The sequence below is a fragment of the Mastomys coucha genome, unplaced genomic scaffold, assembly GCF_008632895.1.
Source record: "Mastomys coucha isolate ucsf_1 unplaced genomic scaffold, UCSF_Mcou_1 pScaffold21, whole genome shotgun sequence".
NCBI classification, from domain to species: Eukaryota; Metazoa; Chordata; class Mammalia; order Rodentia; family Muridae; genus Mastomys; species Mastomys coucha.
In genome coordinates, this window is record NW_022196904.1 from 123,256,974 (window position 1) to 123,278,238 (window position 21,265).

At 42.7% G+C, this 21,265-nt stretch overlaps 1 protein-coding gene and 1 long non-coding RNA gene across 3 annotated transcripts in view; one reads left to right on the forward strand and one right to left on the reverse strand.

The window, feature by feature from the left end:
- Positions 1-21,265, reverse strand: part of Adam12 (ADAM metallopeptidase domain 12) — a 335,037-nt gene that overhangs the window by 212,771 nt on the left and 101,001 nt on the right. The gene's annotated exons all lie outside the window — the stretch shown is intronic.
- LOC116103127 lies at positions 1,093-20,406 on the forward strand. Of its 2 annotated transcripts, none has more exons than XR_004123401.1 (2): positions 1,093-1,189; positions 20,215-20,406. It is a non-coding gene; the product is annotated as an uncharacterized LOC116103127 (long non-coding RNA). The 2 variants fall into 2 exon arrangements; XR_004123402.1 differs by lacking the exon at positions 1,093-1,189 and adding an exon at positions 10,820-10,885.

Genomic DNA, 21,265 nt, shown 5'->3' on the forward strand with positions numbered 1-21,265 from the left:
TTTGTAGTTGAGCATTATCCCTCTTTTATTATTTCCTGAGTGTCTCCTTCACACCAAATGGCAACTTGGGCACAGTGGAAGAACTAAAGTCCAACTTGGGAGAGTACAAAGACTCATGGCTTGCCTGAGCCTAAAGAGAAGTAGACATGAAGCATCTCTGATTTTGTTGGCCCATCTGGATGGTCAAACTCCACACTGTAGATTTCTGCATCCCTCCAATTATGTAGAGAATGTGAAGAGAGACACAAGAAGAGTAACAGTTGGTAATCCTGGAAAACAGGACCAACTCCAAAGACAGAACGTGTTGCCAAACTGTTAGGTGTGGCAGGCTCAAGCCAAGTAGATGATAGTGGGTAGCTTAGGTCCCCAGCTCACACCAGAAGCCTGTGGGCCTACGATAACAGTAATCAGACACCACAGGGTAGGTGGGAAATAGAGGCAGGTTATCATGTGACTCAGGCCTGACAGACATGGGAGGAGATGGCACTCATCAAAGAAGATGGAGAAGGTAAGAAAAGGAAGGGTCAGGAAAGGGGTGCGAGGTCTGTGTCCCATGTACATAGGCATCACTTTCCTCAGGTCACCTAGTTCAGGCCAGTGCTCTCTGATGCCAAGCACCTCCTAGTCTGACTAGTAGCTCTTAGATTCCACACAAAATCAGGACCATTTGGTATTTTCCAGGACTGGCATGTTATACTAACATCATGTCCTCCAGTTTCACCCATAATGTTACAACATGTACACACAGAGGAGGGGGCAGTTTTCTGTCAATTCATAGATGGCAGATACTTGGGTTGGTGTTGCCCACCCTGATTATGACAATGCACACAGATTGCAGATGTCTCTCTGAGATTGCAATTCCATTTCCTTGGGATATACACCCAGACATGGGATTTCTGAATCAACAGTCATTCTGTTTTCTCAATTGATGAAACTGTCATGATCTCTTCTAGGTCTAGGTGACACTTTAGTGTCTGTTATCACCCTGTGACTCAAGAGCCTCTCCCGACCTCTCTGGATCATGTTTTAGACCAAAGAACTCAACCTGGTAGGAGGGTCTAGTACCAGAGGTATGAGTAGAGTTAGGAATGTTTCTGACATTGCTGTTCTTCAGCTTCTAGCCAGCAGCAGAATCCTCTGGAGTGCTTGTTAACACCAGACTGCTGACCTCCAACCCCGACATTCTTGGGTGAGTCCCAAAGATGGGCACATCTAAGAAGTTGCTAGGGGCTGCCAACACTATTGATCCGAAGTAGCAGTTGTCCTCCCCCAGCCCCCAGGAAGCCAAGCCTTGCCAAGAGTACAAAGGTAGCCCTGTGGGTAGCGACTGGCTCCAAATGTGCTGGTATTTTTAAGTCCTAGTGGTCAGACAGCCAAAACAGAATAGCTGCTCTAGTTATTGGGAGAAACAGGAGATCAATGAATAATTCATTAACACACATTAGGATGCAATTCTAAATTATGAAATGTGTCTAATGGGAACAAGGGGAGTCCTGGGAGAGAACAGAGGATTGGCTGCACCTAGTTTAGACAGGTGGTCAGTTGTGCTCTCTCAGCACTTAGCCTGAGACCTAGAGGGTAAGAAGGAGCACACAACAGTGCGAAAGTAGAATTTTCCAGGCAGGGAGAAGAATGTTTGAGAGCCTGCAGCAAAAACTACATATTCAAGAGCTGAAAGAATTGAAGCCAGAAATTCATGAGTGAAGGGTCTTGTAGAGGTTGAAGATGGAGGCTGAGAGTAGGGAGCACTGGTCTGAAGGTCATGTCATGAGCATCTGCCATATTCTGAAAGATCCACGGAGCCCCTAAAGAGCTTCGCTCAATGCTGTCATTGCTACTGTATGACCACTGGGTGCCAGGTGAGGTATTAAACCTTGTAGTGTTTGTTCACTTGGGTTCACCAAAATCCTTGTTAATTAAATTTAGAGTGGCCTCAGAATATTGTTCAATAACTAATAAGTATACAATGCAATTAGGATCCATATTATTCAATGATAAAAACATGATGCTAGCTAGAATTCTGACATGTGCTACAATATAGATGACCTTGAATAGACATGGTCAGTGAAAGAAGCCAGATATAGAAGGATTCATGCTGCATGATTTTATTTATAGGAACAAAAATAGACTACTAGGTTGAGAAGGGGATGGCTTAGTATGCAAAGAGCTTATACAACTATAAGGTCTTGGGCTCAGATCATTGGCATGCAACTAAAAAGCTCGGCATGACAGTGTGTGCCTGCCTGTAATCCAAGCACCTGGAATTTGGAGACAGGAGGACTGGAGGTGCTCATTGGATAGCTAGCCTAATCAATCAGTGAGCTTCAAGTTTGTTGAAATATCCTGTCTCAAAACATAAAGTAGAAAAGCTGGAGATATGGTTCAGTGGTGAAGAACACTGGCTGCTCTTCCAGAGGATGTAGGTTCAATTTCTAGCACCTACATGGGAGCTCAGGACCACCTATAACTCTAGTTCCAAGGAAGCCAATACCTTCTTCTAGACTCTGAGAGTACTAGGCACAGACATACAGTAGTCAAAATATATACATACAACATAAAAATAAGTAAATCCTTTTTAAAAGTAAGGTAGATAGTGATAGATGAAGAAACCCAACATTGACCTATGACCTTCACATATATGTCTTGTGTGTGTATAAGACATATACACACACACGTGAGTGTGTGTGTGTGTATACCTAACACTAAAATAAATAAAAATAAAATAAATGAAAAAAATAAAAATAGTGAAATCCATAGTTACAAACTGATGAGGGCCTAACAGAGCTTTGGACGGGTAAAAATAGGGACTAGAAAGTAACTTATTTGGGGGGTTCTTTTGGTGGTTTTGGAAGGAGGTAGAAAGAAATACTAGTAAATTGGATTGCAATAGTCGTTATAATACACTGTGAATATTCCAAAACACACTGAGATTGTGTACTTTAAAATGGCTATTTTTTATGTGATATCAATTATACCCCAATTGGAAAAATTCTAACCAGAGTGAGTTCTTACAAAAACATCATTCAGTCAATGCTTTCCTCTGGTCTCTTAGATCACATGACTAGCAGAGAGACTGGCAGAATCTCTGTCTTGGGCTCCAGCTCTTTTCCATCACCAGCATGATGCTAATATTCAGTGGAGTTATTTCAAAGATGCACCAATGCCTCGTAGCTATGCTCAACACTGGCTAGCCTGGGAGGCCTTAGTTGGTTACACAAAAGTGAGTAGCACCACATATAACTTCAGTGTGAATGACATGTGAATGGTGTCTTTGTGATGCAAGGGCTGTGGATCCTGGTGGCAAATTTGGTGCATATTGTGCATAGTGTCTCCATCTAGAAAACTGGAACAGAATGCATGCGTGGAGAATACTTGCATGGCCACTGCTAGAATACTGGAGATATGTGTGCAAACCAAGAGAAGCAAGGGTTATTAGTAGGAGCATTACTAACTATCTTATTGCTACATTCTCTGGGGTCTTAGTGGTTAATTGATTTATAAACACCCTTTGGAATTCTCCATGGAAAAGAGAAAGTTAGTGAGGGAAAATCAAAGTTTATTTGTTTCTGTTTTTCCAATCCAATCACTGTCTCCTGACACACATGTTTGGAATCTCAGGCTGATTTTACTCCATTACTCAAGTTGGTCTCTGCTTGTTTCAATTTGTGCTTGCAAAGCTATGTTTGGGGGAAAAAGATGCATGCAAATCAGATTTTTACAATTCTGATAATATTTTTTCCCATTGTTCTACATAGTATGCTCAGAGGCGATTTATCTTCATTTATGATTTGTTTTCAATTGGCAGCTGTTCTTAACACTTTAGTTTTTAAGCCTTGTTTTCTCCACAGACTTTGTCAAGTTGTAAAAACATATTCTAAAATGCCCTTGATGTTCCTTAAAGAACCCCCCCTTACCTATTTTGTAAACACTGGATTTGACTCCTAAGGATTTTTACAAAGCAGGAGAGTGAGTTGTATTTCTGGGTCAGCAGTAAACACTAAATGTTCTTGCTTGCTTTCCATTGAAACTCCCCAAAGACTTTCAAAATCAAGGCAGAATGAGGCAAAATTAAGCACAATGTAAGCAGTTCTTGTAGCACAGGGGAGTGGGGGCTTCCCCTCCATGAGATCCTGCAAACACAGCAGTTTGTGAGGCAAGCTTCCCTGCCTGTCCATGTTGGGTCTCAGCAAAGCATCTGACCCAAGCTGTGTGAACCTGCTTAATGAAGAGCAAGTTTGCTTTATTTGAGTTGGAACGGGTATGGAATTTCTACACAAATAACAAACAAAGCCATGGCTGGAACTCCAGGCTCCTCAGGATGTCAAAAATCTATGTGCTGGGGCAGAAATAGGTAGACACATAATTTAACTGTGGACTTTGACATGGAAAGCATAGGACCCAATGGTGCCATGTAAATGCCTGTTCTTCCCAACACAAAAAGGAGTGGAATCTCGAGATCTCATGCCAATTTTTTTTCTCTCTTCCTTGTGAAAGCTCCCAATGCCAGGGATGAAACCTAATGAAGGCTGTGTAGAGATATGCACAGGCAATCCTTGTGGGAATTTCCCCCATGTATACTTGAATGGCTTCATCCCTTCCATTTTGCCCTTTAGACATATTCATCACATCTGTATATCTAGAGCAGGTGTGATGGCTACAGGACCCTGTGGGGAGCATGCCCAAAGTATGGCATCACCCATCTGTGCTCAAGCAATAAAGGCATTATTGTAGGACATTTTGAGAATCCCACCTTGAGTGGCTGATGCCAACCTTCCATCAAATCTTTTTGCTAGCATTCTTCTGCTTAATTACTGAGTGATTCTGCAGCAGGCAAATGAAATGACTAATAATAAGTGTGTAATTGAAACCAGAGCCGTCATTTATTGATTCTTACTTTGTGCTAACTCTGCTCACACATCTTTCATACTTCTCTTAGCACTCTGGGAGGCAGGAACTAATTAATGTTAACCTCAATGTAGACTCAGTGAGAGCAACTGTGTGTATGTGTGTGGGGGCATGTGGGTAGCTGGAGGAATTCATATTGACTTCATTGGGTGAGTAAACCATACATTCTTAAAATTCTGGGTTTTGTGGTTTTGTTTTTCATTTTCTTCCTTTTGTTTTTATATCAAGACATGGTCTTATGTAGTCTAAAATGTCCTTTATCTCCATATGTAGTCAATGATGACTTTGACTTCTGAATTCTCTGGCCTCTACCTCAGTCCTGGGATTACAGGCATGTACCAACCACCACATCTGGTTTTAGGAAGTGCTAGAAACTGAAGTCAGGGCTTTGTGCATGCTAGGCAAGCACTCTATCAACTGAGCTATATCCTCCATCACTAATACTGGCTATTAGAAAATGAACACACTCACGATAAAACATGTCTTATTTTTCAGAGACATGTAAATACCTAGGCATTTTGGAGAAGTTCCCGGATGGGAGATGCTGCTGACATCTTCTGTCCTTAGTCTAGCTTGCGGCCTTTTGCTTGGAGAGATAAGGACGTTTGACAGCTCTATGATGGTAATGACATTGTTGTGGGGAAACAAGTGTGACTCTAGTGATAGACTGCAACAAGTTTCTCAAATCCTACACTGACCAGTTGAGCAAAAGTCACAGTACTATTCAGATCTGGTGGAGAGCTGGGAGCAGAAGACTCCTGTTGCTTAAATTCTAGTCATTTCCAGACTGCCTACTCATGTTTTGGCCATTCTGTGGGGATTCAAAGACAAAGGTTCAGCTATCTAGCCAGTGGGCTAGATTGTCCTGAGTACTTGCAAATGAAGGCTAAGATATCTAAACAATTCATCAAGTCTTTGATGTACAGTACTGTGCATGCCTCTAATCCAGCATGGGTAGTAATCATGAGACATCCATAGCACAGCCTGTACCTTCATCTGGCTCGAACAACATGCTGGGAGATAAGACCACTGGTAAAAGACATCTGGGGAGGAAACATGAGTCATTAGCTCCTCACTATACTGCCTGTATTGGAGGTAACAAACGTGGCCTGCTGATAAGATATGGTGAGAGAGGGGAAAGGAGGTTCTGAGAAGTGGAGGAACAGGTCTAGAAAGTTTCTGGAAATCTTTCACTAAGTTGATTCATGTTGGAGAATCATGGTAAGTGCCATAGGAAGGTTGTATTCTTTTAGCTAAACAGCAGAGACCTAAATCTGTTTCTTTAGCAGGTTAAGTGCAGCTTAAAGCCGAATCCAATCCAAGCAGTGTTTACTGACATCTATTACTGCGTATGCCTGGCATTGGGGACCCCATAAAGAGATCCCAAGTAGCTTGTATACCATTAGTACATGCAATCCTAGTCATAGGGACAGTGAAAGGCACACACACTATGATAAAGCTACATGGGCTGAGAAAAGGGGAAAACTCCACTTGAATTGGGATAAAATGGGAGGCTTATAAACAACATGAGAAGCTCTGGAGAAGGTGATCTCAGGCTGTACATTTGAAAAATGTGTAGATGGCAACGCACCAAGTGAAGGTAAGGATGGACGCTTAATCTTGATTATCCACTTGACTGGATTGAGATATTTAGATTTACAGACTAGCCTCTCTACTTGTCTGTAAGGATGTTTCCAAGGGTGTTTTTAGATCAGGAGGATACTGACCTAATTAATGTTGTAATCCAATGCTAGATTTAGGATCTGAACAGACTATTCAGAACAGTGGTTCTCAACCTTCCTAATGCTGTGGTCCTTGAATACAGTGCCTTACATTGTGGTGACTCCAATCCTAAAATTATTTCATTGCTACTTTATAACTGTAATTTTGCTACTGTTGTGAATCATAATGTAAATATGTGACATGCAGGACATCTGATATGTGACTCTCCCAAAGGGGTTGAGACCCACTGACTTAGAGATAGTGGAACTGCTGAAAGCAAGTTCATAGCATTCACTAGCATGTGCTATATATAGTCTGGCCCGGATCCTTCCTGCTACATCTCTTTTATTCTTGGCTACCATGAGGTAAATAAGTTGGCCCCATTCATCCACCATGACGAACTGCCTCAACATAGGCATAGAATCAGCTGACCATGGACTAAAGCTCCTGAAACCACAAGTCAGAAGTACATTTTTCCTCTTTTAACCTTTTTCTAAGGACTCTAATCATGGTGATAAAAATCCCATCACCAACAGAGGTGGCAACTAGACCAGAGAGCATCGAGGGTAGAGACATGGAGGTGTTGGCCGAGGAGAAGCTAGCAATGCATGATGAGGAATGGAAAAGACTGCAATATAGGATGAGGAGTATTGAGGAGATGCTAAGCAGGAGTGAACACAAAAAGAAAAAAGAAATTTGGAGTGTAACACATAGACCAACCACGGAGACACCTAGAAACACTAAGGCATCCCCTCCTGGGATACTATCAACTGTCAACTTGACACACCTAGAAATCAGCCTAGAGACAAGCCTCCAGTCACACCCAGGAGGGGTTGTTTAGATTAGGTTAGCCTCTGGACGTGCCTTGATTTGACTAATCAGGATGGGAAGACCTACCCTGAAGGATGGCAACACATCCCCTAGGCTTGGGTACTTTAGTACCTAAAATAAATAAATAAATAAATAAATAAATAAATAAATAAATAAATAAAATAGTGAGACAGCTGAATATGGGCATCCATTGCTGTTTGCTTCCTGATTGTGGAAGCAATGTAATCAGATATGTAAAGGTCCTGCTGTAATGACCTCCCTGTTATGATGGGCTATATTCTTGAACTGTAATCTGAAACAAAACCATCCTTTCTCCCTTTGAAAGCTTCAGTTGGTTATTTTTATCACAGACTAGGTAAAGTGCCCAGCAATGGAGAGCAACCAGGGGTGTCTTAGGGTTTCTATTGCTGTGATGAAATGACCAAAAAGCAAGTTGGAGAGAAAAGGGTTTATTTGGCCTACATTTCCACATTGCTATTCATTGTCAAAGAAAATCAGGACAGAAACTCAAGCAGGACAGGAACCTGGAGACAGGAGCTGATGCAGAGGCCAAGGAGGGGTGTTGCTTACTGGCTATGCTCTACATGGCCTGCTTAGCATGCTTTCTTATAGAACGCAGGACCACCAGCCCAGAGATGGCACCACCCAAAATGACCTGAGCCCTTCTCCACTGGTTGCTAGTTGAGAAAATGTCTTATAGCTGGAACTCACAGAAGCATTCCCTCAACTGAGGCTCCTTCTCTCTGTCAAGTTGACACAAAAAAACAGCCAGTACAAGGGGTGAGTGAGCATGTTGTTGAGTCCTAAACTATGTTTTAGAAAGAGCACCAAGTTGGGAGTGGCAAAGAAAATTGAGGAGTGTATGAGTCTGGAGGTTGCTCTAGCATAAGATAAATTGAGATAAGATAAATTGGTGGCTATGTGTGAGTCCATGTGAACCTGGAGGAGGATTGGAAGGAATACTGGCATATCCTAGAGAGTCTGAAAGAGGAAACATGGGAATTCAAACCAAATGTAGACAATGAGAGACATTTCTGTTGGCCCAAGAAGAAGAGCAAGTGAACAGTTGGGAATAACAACCAGTCAGAGGGGCCTGGAGTTCAGGCTAGCAAGCCTGAGTTGGAAGATGATGGATCATTTTACTGGAGGACTGGGCAGTGGGTAGCATGGCAGGGACAATTCTTTTTGGAGTCTACGACAGTAGGAGATAGATCTCAGAGCACACCTACAGAATACAGACAGAAAGGCTGAATACTAGTTACCCAGCTGTTCAGCCACATTAAGAGGGAGGAGGAGAGAAGCCTGTAGAGAGATTCTACATCTGTATAGGTTGAGGATGCTGGGAAAGGGATCACTGTGGAAGCCCAGAACGGGTTTCTTCAAGAGGACAATGGAACTAGAGCCAGAGGTCAAGAAGGCAGTGGGCTGAGAAGAAAGCACTGGGACTCGTAAGTCAGGTCCTTTCCTTGTGAGAAAGAAAGGGATATGGAGAGGAGGCACAGGATTGCACAAGGAATGGGTTGGGAACACAGAACACCAGAGCTTGTGTGTATATGTACCTTGACTACAAGATGAAAGAGAAAGTTCTGACTAAACTTGAAGGGAAATAGGCTGGGTAGATGAATCAAAGGCAGGCAGAGAGAGTTATTTTTTTAAAGGCCAGAGAGATCAAGGTGTATCACCAATGCTAATGAAGTAACACATACATGGTAAAGGATGGGAGAAAACAGTACAGATGAAGAAAGTGATATGGGAAAAGTGGCGTTCTGAAGGAAAAGCGGGCTTTAAAGTAGACTGAATGGCTCTAGGGACAGAACAGTCACCTTTCTCAGAGACTTGAAGCACTGTGACAGGACATCTTCAGAGGTGTTCATCTGCTGACCTGATGTTCTGGGTAACTGCTTGCATCCCCACTTTATTTCAAATCTGTTGTAAAGCATCTCTGACTTCCTAGTTCTAGTCTCAGAAAGGGATGGCCACAGACCATGAGGGTAAACCACTGACACCCAGGCATCCACTTAGTTCTGTGCTTACACTTCAGTTCTCCATAGCAAAGAAGAGATGTCACTTGACATTTAAATGAAAATGGTTTTGAAATTGCATAAAACCACTTCATGTTGGAAAATAACTCCAATTATCCGTCTTAAAAAGATCTGAAAGTGTTTTACAAGAAAGGCTTTTTTAGTGACAGCCTTAAAGCCTCTGACTCAAATCTACTTCAGGAACGCACTAAGTCAGCGGGCGAGGAAGCTTACAGAATCAAGTGTGTGCTTTCCTCAAACACCACTGCTTCTGGAGTTAGCTTGGGGATGTTATGTATAAGATGCTGCTGTTTAATATTAACTCTTCTGTGTCCCTCCTTCCTAGACAAAACAGTGTTGCATCCACTCAAGTGCAATGTCAACAAATCAAGTGAAAAAAAAGGGCAGCTTTCCAGTGACATGAACTACAGACCAAAGCCACTCACATATCCAGGAAGGGTGATAATGTGGAAACCCTCGCCACTCCACCACTGCTGTGACAAGTTTAGGAGAGAGCTTGCCATGGGTGATGTCTGGGTATTCCTAATGCCTGACTAGGTCCTGGGAATCTTGTGCTTTTTTGGCTCCATGTTATGAGGAGGAATGGCTGGCATCCCATAGCAGCCAGGGAATAAAGTGAATCATTTAAGACAGGGCTGGGTGCCAATCTTGAGAGTAGTCACCAACTAGGAAATCCTGCTCTTATCTAGTTTTCAGTATGAGTAAAAATGTCAGTCAAGACTAATGACCACATGACTCTAAAAATACCCCTAGAGTCAGCATGGTGGCCACGAGCAGATACTATGCTCAATGCAAGTAGGGGTTGGAGTGGGAAGGGGCATAATTCTGCCTCCTCTTATGTGTAGGCCTTTGCTAAAATACCAGGAGTACACAGTTATGTTACATAGAATCTTGCTACTGGGGTGGTAATGGCCCTGGGACATGCTTTTTTGAGCTCAGGGGCTGTAGGACTGATCGGCTTGGAAGAGTGTCTGCAAATTGAGAGCTGGTAGTCAGCCCGATGGAGAACTTCAGGAGAGAGAATCATAGGAGTCTTTGGGTTCTCTACCCTATGCTTATGGGTGACAGTGTTTCTGACCTACAGTACTTGGGAGGTGTGCTTCATCCTTCTAGGCTTCCATATCCTCATGCAAGTGTGAGGAAGAGATCAATGCTCCTAGACTCTTTGACTACTTTCCTCCTTGCTATCATCACATAAATGCCAAGAAACCTGAGGGAGGAAGGGCTTATTCTAGATGACAGTTCAAGGCCATTATTGCATCAGGGAGGGGAAGACTTGGCAACAGGAGCAGAAGGACCTAGGTCACTTCTTATGCCCAGTCAGGAGTAAAGAGTGAACAGAGGTAGAGCTGGGATACAAAATCTACAGGAGACCACTTTCTTCTGTGAGTCTCCACCTCCTAGAGGTTCCACAAGCTTCCCAGACAGCATGATGGCTGGGACTACTGTGGGATCATTTCACATTCAAACCATAGCACTGTCTTATCAGAACAAAAGAAGCTCATTATCATGTTTTGGATATAAGATAGGCCCAAAGGATCATGTGAGAAAGGCTTGAAAGAAACTGGATCATGAGGGCTCTGACTTTGTTAATGGATTAGGCCACTGAGGGCGTCATGATTTGGTGGCATTATTAAGACATGGTGAGGCCTAGTTGGAGGTAGGTAACTGGGATATTTTTGAACTGGTCTCTGCTTATTGGCTATGCTTAGGATAAGGTAAGAAGTCTTGCTCTATCATGCCCTGTCACCATGATACCCTACCTTACTACTTCAGCTCATAGCAATGGAGCCAGCCTATGATGGAATAATGCCTCTGAAATCATGGACCAAAGTAAATTATTCCTCTGTCAAATAGTCACTGTCAGGGATTTGGTACAGAGATGAAAGTCTGATGAATGAAGCCATCATTTGCACATACATTCCAGGATGAATATTGTCTGCTACATACTTGTCTACAAAGAAGGCCTAAACAACTGAGCTCGAGAGTAAATAAAACCCACAAAGTACCCAAAACCACCACCAACTTGAGAGCATTTAGCATAGGTCCCAAGGCAGAGTAAATGGCTATTTCTGTCTGCAGTGGTTTATGCTGATAGCCAGGGTGGTGAAGACAAATCTTTGGGCATGTCTTTGAGGAATTTTCTACATTGGGTTAATAGAGATGGAAAGACACACTCCAAGCATGGGTAGCACCATGCCATTGGCTGGAGTCTCAGAGTAATAAGAGAAATCAAACTGAGCAATGGCATCCACCTCTCTCTGCTTCCTGAGGATGATGCTGGCACTCCAAGACACTCCCTGCTGCCATGAGCTGTATTTTCAACCATGAGCCAAAATCAACCCTTCCTTCTTCAGGTGGCTTTTGTCTGCTATTTTATCATAGTAATAAGAAAAATAGCTAATACAATGTCCTGGCCTACCGTTCTGAGTTTGCTAAAGAAGCACAAGGTTCCCTCCTACGGGTCCTCTGCAGTGCAGGCCTCACCCTTCTGAGGCAGTTCAACTCTTTTTTTTTATTATTATTGATTTAAGTTTTGTTGCATTATGATGAGAAAAGATACATAATTTCAGTTTATCTGAATTTCTTAATATTTAAAAACATATTTTAAGTAAATAGAATTAAATCACATTCTTCTTTCCTTTTTGTACCCCAACTCCTCCCAGAGACTCCCCTTCAATACCTTTCTTTTTTTATTTTGTCATATTCTTTAAAATTTATAAAATATTATAATAAAAATGAGTATTATAAAAGTTGTTTGATATAAAACAACAATCCATTGAACAGTCTTATGTAGATGCTTGTCTACAGCCATACTGAAAATACATACATTTTTCTCAATGTAAATTTTAAATAACTCCAAACATATTAGCTGTATATTTTAAAGTAATACATCACTACTAGTTTCTCAACTCTTGCATAAGTACTGTGATAGCTGATCCTTCCTTGGTTTCCTTATCTGTTGCTTCCATTTACATGTCTGGTCAATCAGAAAGCTTTTCTGCCCTGATAGGCTCACTAGCAACCAAAGGCACTTAGTACATTTCTCTCTCATGGGCATATGCATGTGTTTGCATGAGTATATGTGTGTGTAGAATCCAGAGAAAACCCTTAGCTGTCATTTCTCAGTTATTAACTACTTTTTTTTTTTCAGTTAATTACTCTCACAGTCCTTGAACTTGTAAAGCAGCTTAGGCCAGAAAGCCCCAGGGATCAACATGTTCCTTCTTTTCCAGCCCTGGGATTAAAATGAATACCACCCACTGTTTCTTCAAAAATGTGGGGTCTGGAGATCCTCATGCTCGCAAGGCAAACATTTGCCTAAGCTCTCTACTCCCATTTAGTGTTTCTGAGGCAGAGGCTATACCTTTAATATCACCCATCAATACCATGTTCTCGTTGTAAATGCTTTGCAGGTATCTGCCTATCTCAATTCTAGAACTTTAGTGGGACACCCAACTATCCCTATTTCAGTTGGAGAAATCCAGCGATGAGGAATCCGATATTTTTTCCCAGGGCTACACTGCTTGACTTTCTCCCTAGTCTTGTCTTCTCTGGTTAAAATGTTCTTATACTCTTGACACTACGTAGTTCTGGATGATATATTTTTACTCTGTAATTAATTCACCTCCTAAGATCAAGTCACATTCACCAGCCAAGAGAATCAAATGCAAGCACTCCCTTTCCTACTGGAAACTGGAAACAGAATTGTCCAAGTGGGAGTCAGTAGTGGATGGATGGAGAGAGCATGTGGGTCTCCAAGAGCAAACTGAGAGCTTATTCACCGGTTAGAAAGCCTTAAAAAGCCATGCCAGTGTGCTGCCTTTGTCTTTGACACAAGGTAAATCCAAGGTGCTCCAAGTGTAACTTTGAATTCATGGCTTCATTGATTAAGCATTTTTGAGTCATCAGAACTTTGCTAGTACACAAGACACAGACCCACTTGTCTGGACTAGTCACTTTTGGAACAGAACTCATGATCTACTCCCAGGCTGGGAGTCTGTCTAGGGTAGAACTGCATCTTGATGTTCATGCTGGCTGGCCATTCTCAGACACCAGGGAGGAGAAAGTGAACAAGCAAATCCCAACATGTGACCTGAGTCTGCCTTCCACCAAGCTCTTTATAGTCTTTTGATGCTGTAGTTTCCTGCAGAGAAATCGCAGATTGTATAAACAGCCTCTTGGTCTGGGCTCCAGAGGCCTACAGAATGTCCCTGGGAGCTGCTGCTCACTGAGGCTCACCTTCACTTAAGTAAACCAATATTTAAGAGGTATGAGTGAGAACAAACAGCTCTCCCTAGAATCAACCATAGGGGGTGAAGCAAACTGACCCTCTGCTCCCATTTTTTACTGGGAGGCCAGCAAGGGTAAGGTAGGTGTGCATGTATTTGTCCAAACTAGTCGAATGTCCAGTAGTAAACATCTTTATGGAGAGAATGTTCATGCTAATTTTCTTCTTTTTTGTTGTATCAAGGTTTTTTTTTTAAGTTTTAAAAGAATTTTTAATTCATCAAAGCTTTTATACTTAACATCTTTCTAACTCTCTTTTTCCCTTTCTTCCTTCCTTTTTAAAAAAATATAGAATGAAAAATCAAATGATTGACTCTTATAGGGTGAAATCCTTGCGTAGATGGAGCTGCTACTAATGTATTGTTACCAACTGAAACTTTATTGACAGAATTGTAGATTAACACACAGTTGTCATGAGGTATCTCTGGCTGGGGACAGATGGGCTCAGCAAAGTAAAGGTGCTTGCCACCAAACCTGACATCTGGTTTTACCCCTGAGATTCTTATGTGGTTGGGATGTTCTGCCTCCTGAAACCCCACTCCCCTTCCCTGGGGACATTTCTGGGGAACAACTTGATCCATGCTGAGATGTGAGTTGGCAGGTCTCAAAAGCAAGCCCTGGTCATAGCTGCTTTCTTGAGACAGGGCAGGACCATTCTGATGCCACTGTGAAAATACATCACAGAATAACTGTGCACTCTGATTGAATATAAATCTGCTTCGAGCTTCCCTTCTCTCTAAGCTCTCCCTGGGAACTCCCCCTCACAGGATATGTTGTTTTGTCAAATTTTTAAGTCAAAAAAGAGAAAAGGAGGGTGTGGGGGATGATGCATACATTATGCTTTGAGTCACCACAGTTTCCTCCACATTAGGTTAGGCCATGCTTTTACAACTGGTCTCTATCAAAGGGTTTTCATCTGCTTGCCAACGTGTCCTCTGTCCTCATGACTCATGGTGGGGACTCGTTCCTTTCAGCTTAATCTCTACTAGTTTATCATTTCTCTTGTTCCCAGGGGTGTTCCTGGAGGGGGGCATGGTGCTGGAACCCAATGAACTCAGCCACAAAGGAATTACCAGATTTCTCTTTGTGTGAAGAAAACCAGTGAGTGGCTCTGTCCATGAGTGAGCCTGCTTGGAGATTACAATGAGGCATCTGCTTCTTGTATCACAGAGTGGGGCAGGATAGAGAAATGTCTGCCCCAAGACAGGTCTTCTGATAGATAGCTCTTGGATTCACTTGAGCTGATAATATCCCTTCGGGATGGGGATGACAGGGTCTCCTCACACACCATCCTGCTTGGTCTGTGGGGACTCCCTCATGGCAGGACACTGGGAGAAGGAGTAGAGGGCCTGGGATAAACTGAGATAAGACATAGTTCCTGTCAGGCCTGAGCTTGTACAGGCTCTGTGAGAGGAGCCTCTGGAAGGACTGGTAGGTCCTAAGCATTCCTGACTTCTCTTTGCTGGAGAGCTCTCATACTGTTTCTGAAGACAGGATGCTCTTGAGTCATCACCAGCTCATCTGCCCCATGCTGTGCTCAGGCAGAGCATTCAGCCCAGTTCTTCGCCCTGGCCCAGGTCCCTCCTAGGCAGTACAGCCTAACCCCTGGCCCCTGCCTTCTTTTCATAAGTTTCCATCTTCAGAATGGGTAAAAAGTTAGACTCTGCAAGTCACCAGTTAGGGTCTGGATTCAGTACTATCACCTATCTATTGCCTCAGTTGGTCCTGTGTCCTCTGAAGAACAGGGACAGCTGTCATATGCACTGCACAGAGCTGATGTAAGGGAAAAGCGGACAGTGTGGACAAAAGTACAGCTGAGCACATCCTGAGCTCCATCACGACTCTCTGTTTTCCTTAGCATCAGCTTCAGCTCCAGCACCTTCTCAAGTCCTGCCCCGGAGATGCTATTCTTTCCTCCTGCCCTCTCTGTGAACAAGGCAACAGAGCCCACCTGGAGTGGTTCTGCTGTGCAGCGCTGGTGTGATTTTCCCAGCTTTCTAAAGGGCTGCAGTCCACACTGCCCGGGGATCCCATGGAGCATCCATGGCAGCCACACACACTCTGTAGGGGTAAAGGTCCTCAGCTATTTTTCGATCGTGTTCCCAGGCCACCATCAAGCTACTTGACATACTGCCATCTCTGGGGAGTGCTCCCTCCTCTCTGGGAGGATTTCTTGACATGCTCAGAAACTTCTAACAGCCTTAAAAGTGTGTCAACAAGAAAAAACTGTACTTAGACACATTTTCTCCACTTTGACTTGGACTCCCTAAGATACAAATTCACTTGCTCGTGTCACTTGCTCTTGTCAAGAGCCTCTGGTGGCATCAGGAGGAGGCACACACTAAGTGCCTTGGCCAGTCTGGGCATTTCTTTTTTTTTTATTAGATATTTTCTTTATTTACATTTTAAATGTTTTCTCCTTTCCTGGTTTCCCCTCTGTAAAAAACCCTATTCTCTCCCTCCACCCCCTGCTTACCAACCCACCCTCTCCTGCTTCCTGGCCCTGGTATTCCCCTACACTGGGACATAGAGCCTTCACAGGACCAAGGGCCTCTCCTCCCATTGATGACTGACTAGGCCATCCTCTGCTACATATGCGGCTGGAGCCATGAGTCCCTCCATGTGTGCTTTTTGGTTGGTGGTTTAGTCCCTGGGAGCTCTGAGGGTACTGGTTGGTTCATATTGTTGTTCCTCCTATGTGGCTGCAATCCCCTTCAGCTGCTTGGGTACTTTCTCTAGCTCCTCCATTGGGGACCTCAGTCCAATAGATGGCTGTGAGCATCCACTTCTGTATTCACCAGGCACTGGCAGAGCTTCTCAGGAGACAGCTATATCAGGCTCCTGTAAGCAAGCATTTGTTGGCAACCACAATAGTGGAGTGTCTGGGTTTTGTAACTGTATATGGGATGGATCCCCAGGTGGGACAGTCACTGGATGGCCTTTCCTTCAGTTTCTGCTCCACACTTTGTCTTTGTACCTCCTCCATTGAGTATTTTGATCCCTCTTCTAAGAAGGACCAAAGTATCCACACTTTTGGTCTTCCTTCTTCTTGAGCTTCATGTGGCCTATGAAATTGTATCTTGGGTATTCTGAACTTCTGGGCTAATATCCACTTATCAGTGAGTGCATAACATGTGTGTTCTTTTGTGACTGGGTTACCTTACTCAGGATGATATTTTCTAGTTCTATCCATTTGCCTGAGAATTTCATGAATTCATCATTTTAAATAGCTAAGTAGTACTCCTTTGTGTAAATGTACCACATTTTCTGTATATCTGATACCTAGACCACACAAAGACTCAACAAAGAAAGAGAACTTCAGACCAATTTCCCTTATCAATGTAAAAATACTCAATAAAATTCTTGCAAACCAAATCTAAGAAGACATCAAAATAATCATCCATCATGATCAATTAGGCTTCATCCGAGGGATGCAGGGATGGTTCAATATACAGAAATCCAGTAACCCACTATATAAACAAACTTAAAGAAAAAACCATGTGATCATTTCATTAGATGCTGAGAAAGCATTTGACAAAATCCAACACCCCTTCATGATAAAAGACTTGGAAAGATCAGTAATTCAAGACCCATACCTACACATAGTAAAAGCAATATACAGCAAACCAGTAGCCAACATCAAACTAAATGAAGAGAAATTTGAAGCAATCCCACTAAAAGAAGGGAGTAGACAAGGCTGTTCATTCTCTCCCTACTTACTGTGCAATATAGAACTTGAAGTCCTAGCCAGAGCAATTAGACAACAAAAGGAGGTCAAAGGGATACAAATTGGAAAGGAAGAAGTCAAAATATCACTATTTGCAGATGATATGATAGTATACATAAGTGACCCCAAAAATTCCACCAGAGAACTCCTAAAGCTGATAAACAACTTCAGCAAAGTGGCTGGATATAAAATTAGCTCAAACATGTATGTATCCCTCCTCTACTCAAAGGATAAACAGGCTGAGAAAGAAATTAGGGAAACAATACCTTTCACGATAGTCACAAATAATATAACATATGTAGGTATGACTCTGACTAAGCAAGTGAAAGATCTGTATGACAAGAACTTCAGTCTGGGCATTTCTAAGGTCTTGTACTAGCTCTTGCTTCATTCCATGGGACCTTCAATGTGGCCTCACTGACTGATAGCTCTTGGGCAAGTACTAGGTGGTGGCTGGGACAGGTTCCTTCTCCTAGAAGTACTGAGATTGTATTGGTGGCTAAAAGCTGGCTTGGGCTTGCTTGTGCATGTGAAATGTTGCTACTTTGTTTTGTTTTGTTGTGTTGTGTTTTGTTTTGTTTTCAGACATGGTTTCTCTGTGTAGCCTGGCTGTGCTTGAACTCACTCTGTAGACCAGGCTGGCCTCATACTTACAGAGATCCACCTGCCTCTCCCTCCAAGTGCTGGGATTAAAGGCATGGACCACCACATCCCACCTGCTACTTTTTATCCTAAGGAGTTGAAGCAGGTTGGTGACAACTTTGGATTGTGTTCTGACTTCAGTTCATGCTTGCTCTCAGGCCCAGCTTCCTCCTGCCCCCACAACACATAGTTGCCTTCAAATGCAGCCTCTTTATGTCAGATAGAAATGGCAAAGCCCATGGAGGTTCTTTCCACATTGATAGACATCAGTGGTCACAGTATTCAGTTTTAAAAAGCAAACAGTACAGGTTTCCAGAAGCATTTACATTTAAATCCCAAGAGCTGTCTATTGTAACTGACTTTGCATTTACAAATACTCAAACACATTTGTCTCAATGCAAGGAAAACCTCTCTCTTATCATCAGGGGGTCCCCCCAAAAGCACATGTCCCATGAGGTTGTCTCCTAATATCATAATCTGGTAGTACTATAACAAAGATAACAAGGCAGGCTGAAACTGGTCATTAAGGCCTGTGAACCAAAGTGGCAGATATCCCTTTATCTGAGACCTTGGCCAGTCAGTGTGCTGGGGTAGGGGTGGAGGTAAGAACTGGTGTAGGCAGGAAGGCAGCACCTGACAGAGCATTTATATCTAGTCTCCCACCTCTTGCAACTGGAGGTCATACTTCTCCTGATCCTCTACAGTGTTTTCACCCTGCTAACTTCAGATCAGCTGGGCACTCTGAGAAAAAAATGAAGTTCAGGAAAAAGTAGATGAATTGATTTCTCTTTTTAGGAATCCTAGTTCTGAGTGTCCAGCTGACTGTAGTGAGAATTTTGGAGTTTTGGTTTCTTTGAAAAACATAGAAATAAGAATACGTTTTCATTTTAATCCCAGGTATGGGGTATGGGGCTGCTTCAGAGTGTCTACAAGAGCTGACTATGATTTGCCTAGTGCTCTAGCAGGGATGTGCCGGTGCCAAGGCACACAGTTTCTGCAATTGTTTGGAATTCTGGGGACTTTTCAGAGGGTATATAAATGCTAGGTCTCCAAGAGGCAGGGTAGGTTGTTGGTTGGTTGCTGTTGGTTGAGGTTTGTTAAGTAGTAATATGCAAAGAAAAAACAACAACAAAAAGAAATTAGATATCCTGGTGCTGAAGATCAAACTTGCCCCAAGGAACTCAATAACCACAATAAGCAGGAAATAGTCTAATGACAACACCACCCTCTTTCCTTTCTATCCTTTTTCCTCTCTTATCGAGTGTTAGATGATAGGAAGGGTGGAAGAAAAAAAGGACCCATAAAGTAGTAAAGACAGCTACAGCTAACAAGTGTGCAGGCCAACTGGGCTAACAGAATGCTGCCATAGCACATGACCCAGAGCTTGTGAACAAAAAGAAAAACATCAATACAGAGACCTCAGGCTGTGCAGTAGAATCTTGAGCCCAGAGTGTTAGCAAATAGCAACTCTGGGTTTAATATCTGGAGCCCCTGGCTTTATTTCACCTTCATCGAATTGTGTGAATCTGGGTTAGTTTCTCCATGCTCTTCAAATCTTCATCTGTACAAGGAATACCTAGGAACAATGATAGTTGAGGCTCCTGTTTTTATGAATCTAACCCAGCTCCACAGTGTGCTTAGATCTGTCCTGGACACTAGGTACACAGCCAGGAGCCAGACTAGCCTCTGTGCTTTGTGGGCTCTCATTGCAGGAGGCTTCCCCTGTTAATGACCTCCATTAGGCAAAGTCTAAAATTCTGGGAAACCTGGGGTCTTTGATCTGCCAAAACCTAGTTCAGGAATCAGAGATTAGGCTAGTGAAAAAGTAAAAGGGGGGGGGCGGGGAGGTTCTCTTAATTACCCTGGAGAGGCTCAAAAGGATGGGGATGTTGTGGGGGAAGAAAGATAGTTAAAATGATGTGGTGGGTAAAAGGATAGTTAGTTAATATTAACATTGCAAAAGCTTTCTAGTATGGTTACTGGGGTGGAGAGAATTGTACTAATAATGACCATGAAGAGAGACTTCTGTGGTTTTTCAACACTCTGTTTTTACAGCTGCCCCTATACTTGTACCTGGGAGCCCTTGTCCATTGCTGCATCCTGCAAGATCCAGGACAATGTCTGCAGTGTCCTCCAAAGCCAAGGGCCTGGCCCCATGGTGGTCTCCTGAGTTCATGGTAAGAAGATGACAAAATCACCTCTCATATTTATGTCTTTACACTTATATTAAATTTATGGAGACACACATACATTATGGAAATACTTGGAGATGCAACTTTAGTTGCATCATTTATTAATATTGTATATTCCTTGTATGTCTTAGTTAGGTTTCTATTGCTGTAATAAACACCATGGCCCAAAGCAATTTGGGAAGGAAAGGGCTTATTTCAACTTTTGCAGTACATCAAGACAGAAAGTCAGGATATCAAAGCTACACATGGTTGTGAACTGCCCTGTGGATGCTTAGAACCAAACAGGATTCTTTGCAAGAGAAATTATTGCTCTTAACCACTGAGCCATCTCTTCAGGCACATGCAGTGGCTGTTTGGAGATGCCAGGGACTGAAGACCTTTTTCTTTTTAGTAAGAAACAAGGACTAGTATGGTTTTTGTTTGTTTGTTATATTTATTTATTTTATGTATATGAATACACTGTAGCTGTCTTCACACACACCAGAAGAGGGCATCAGATCCCAATAGAGATGGTTGTGAGGCACCGTGTGGTTGCTGAGAATTTGAACTGAGGACTTGTGGAAGAGCAGTCAGTGTTCTTAACTGCTGAGCCATCTCTCCAGCCCCAGACTGATAATGTTTTAATACTCAGTCTCTAGATGTTGGAAAGAATTGATGTTTAGGTCATCTCAACTTCTGTATTCTAATATCTGTTTCTAAGTAAAAACCTGTCAGTTTTTTTATTAGGTAAATTTACACCACTCTAATTTTTGGTGTGTGTGTGTGTGTATGTGTTTAGGTCAGTGGACAATCACTAGTGTGTCATTTCCCAGGCATTATCCATGTTTTATTTTTGTTGTTGTTGTTCTGTTTTTGCCTTTTTTTAAAAAAAAAACATGTTTCTATTTGCCTGGAGTTCACCAAGTGGGTTAGGT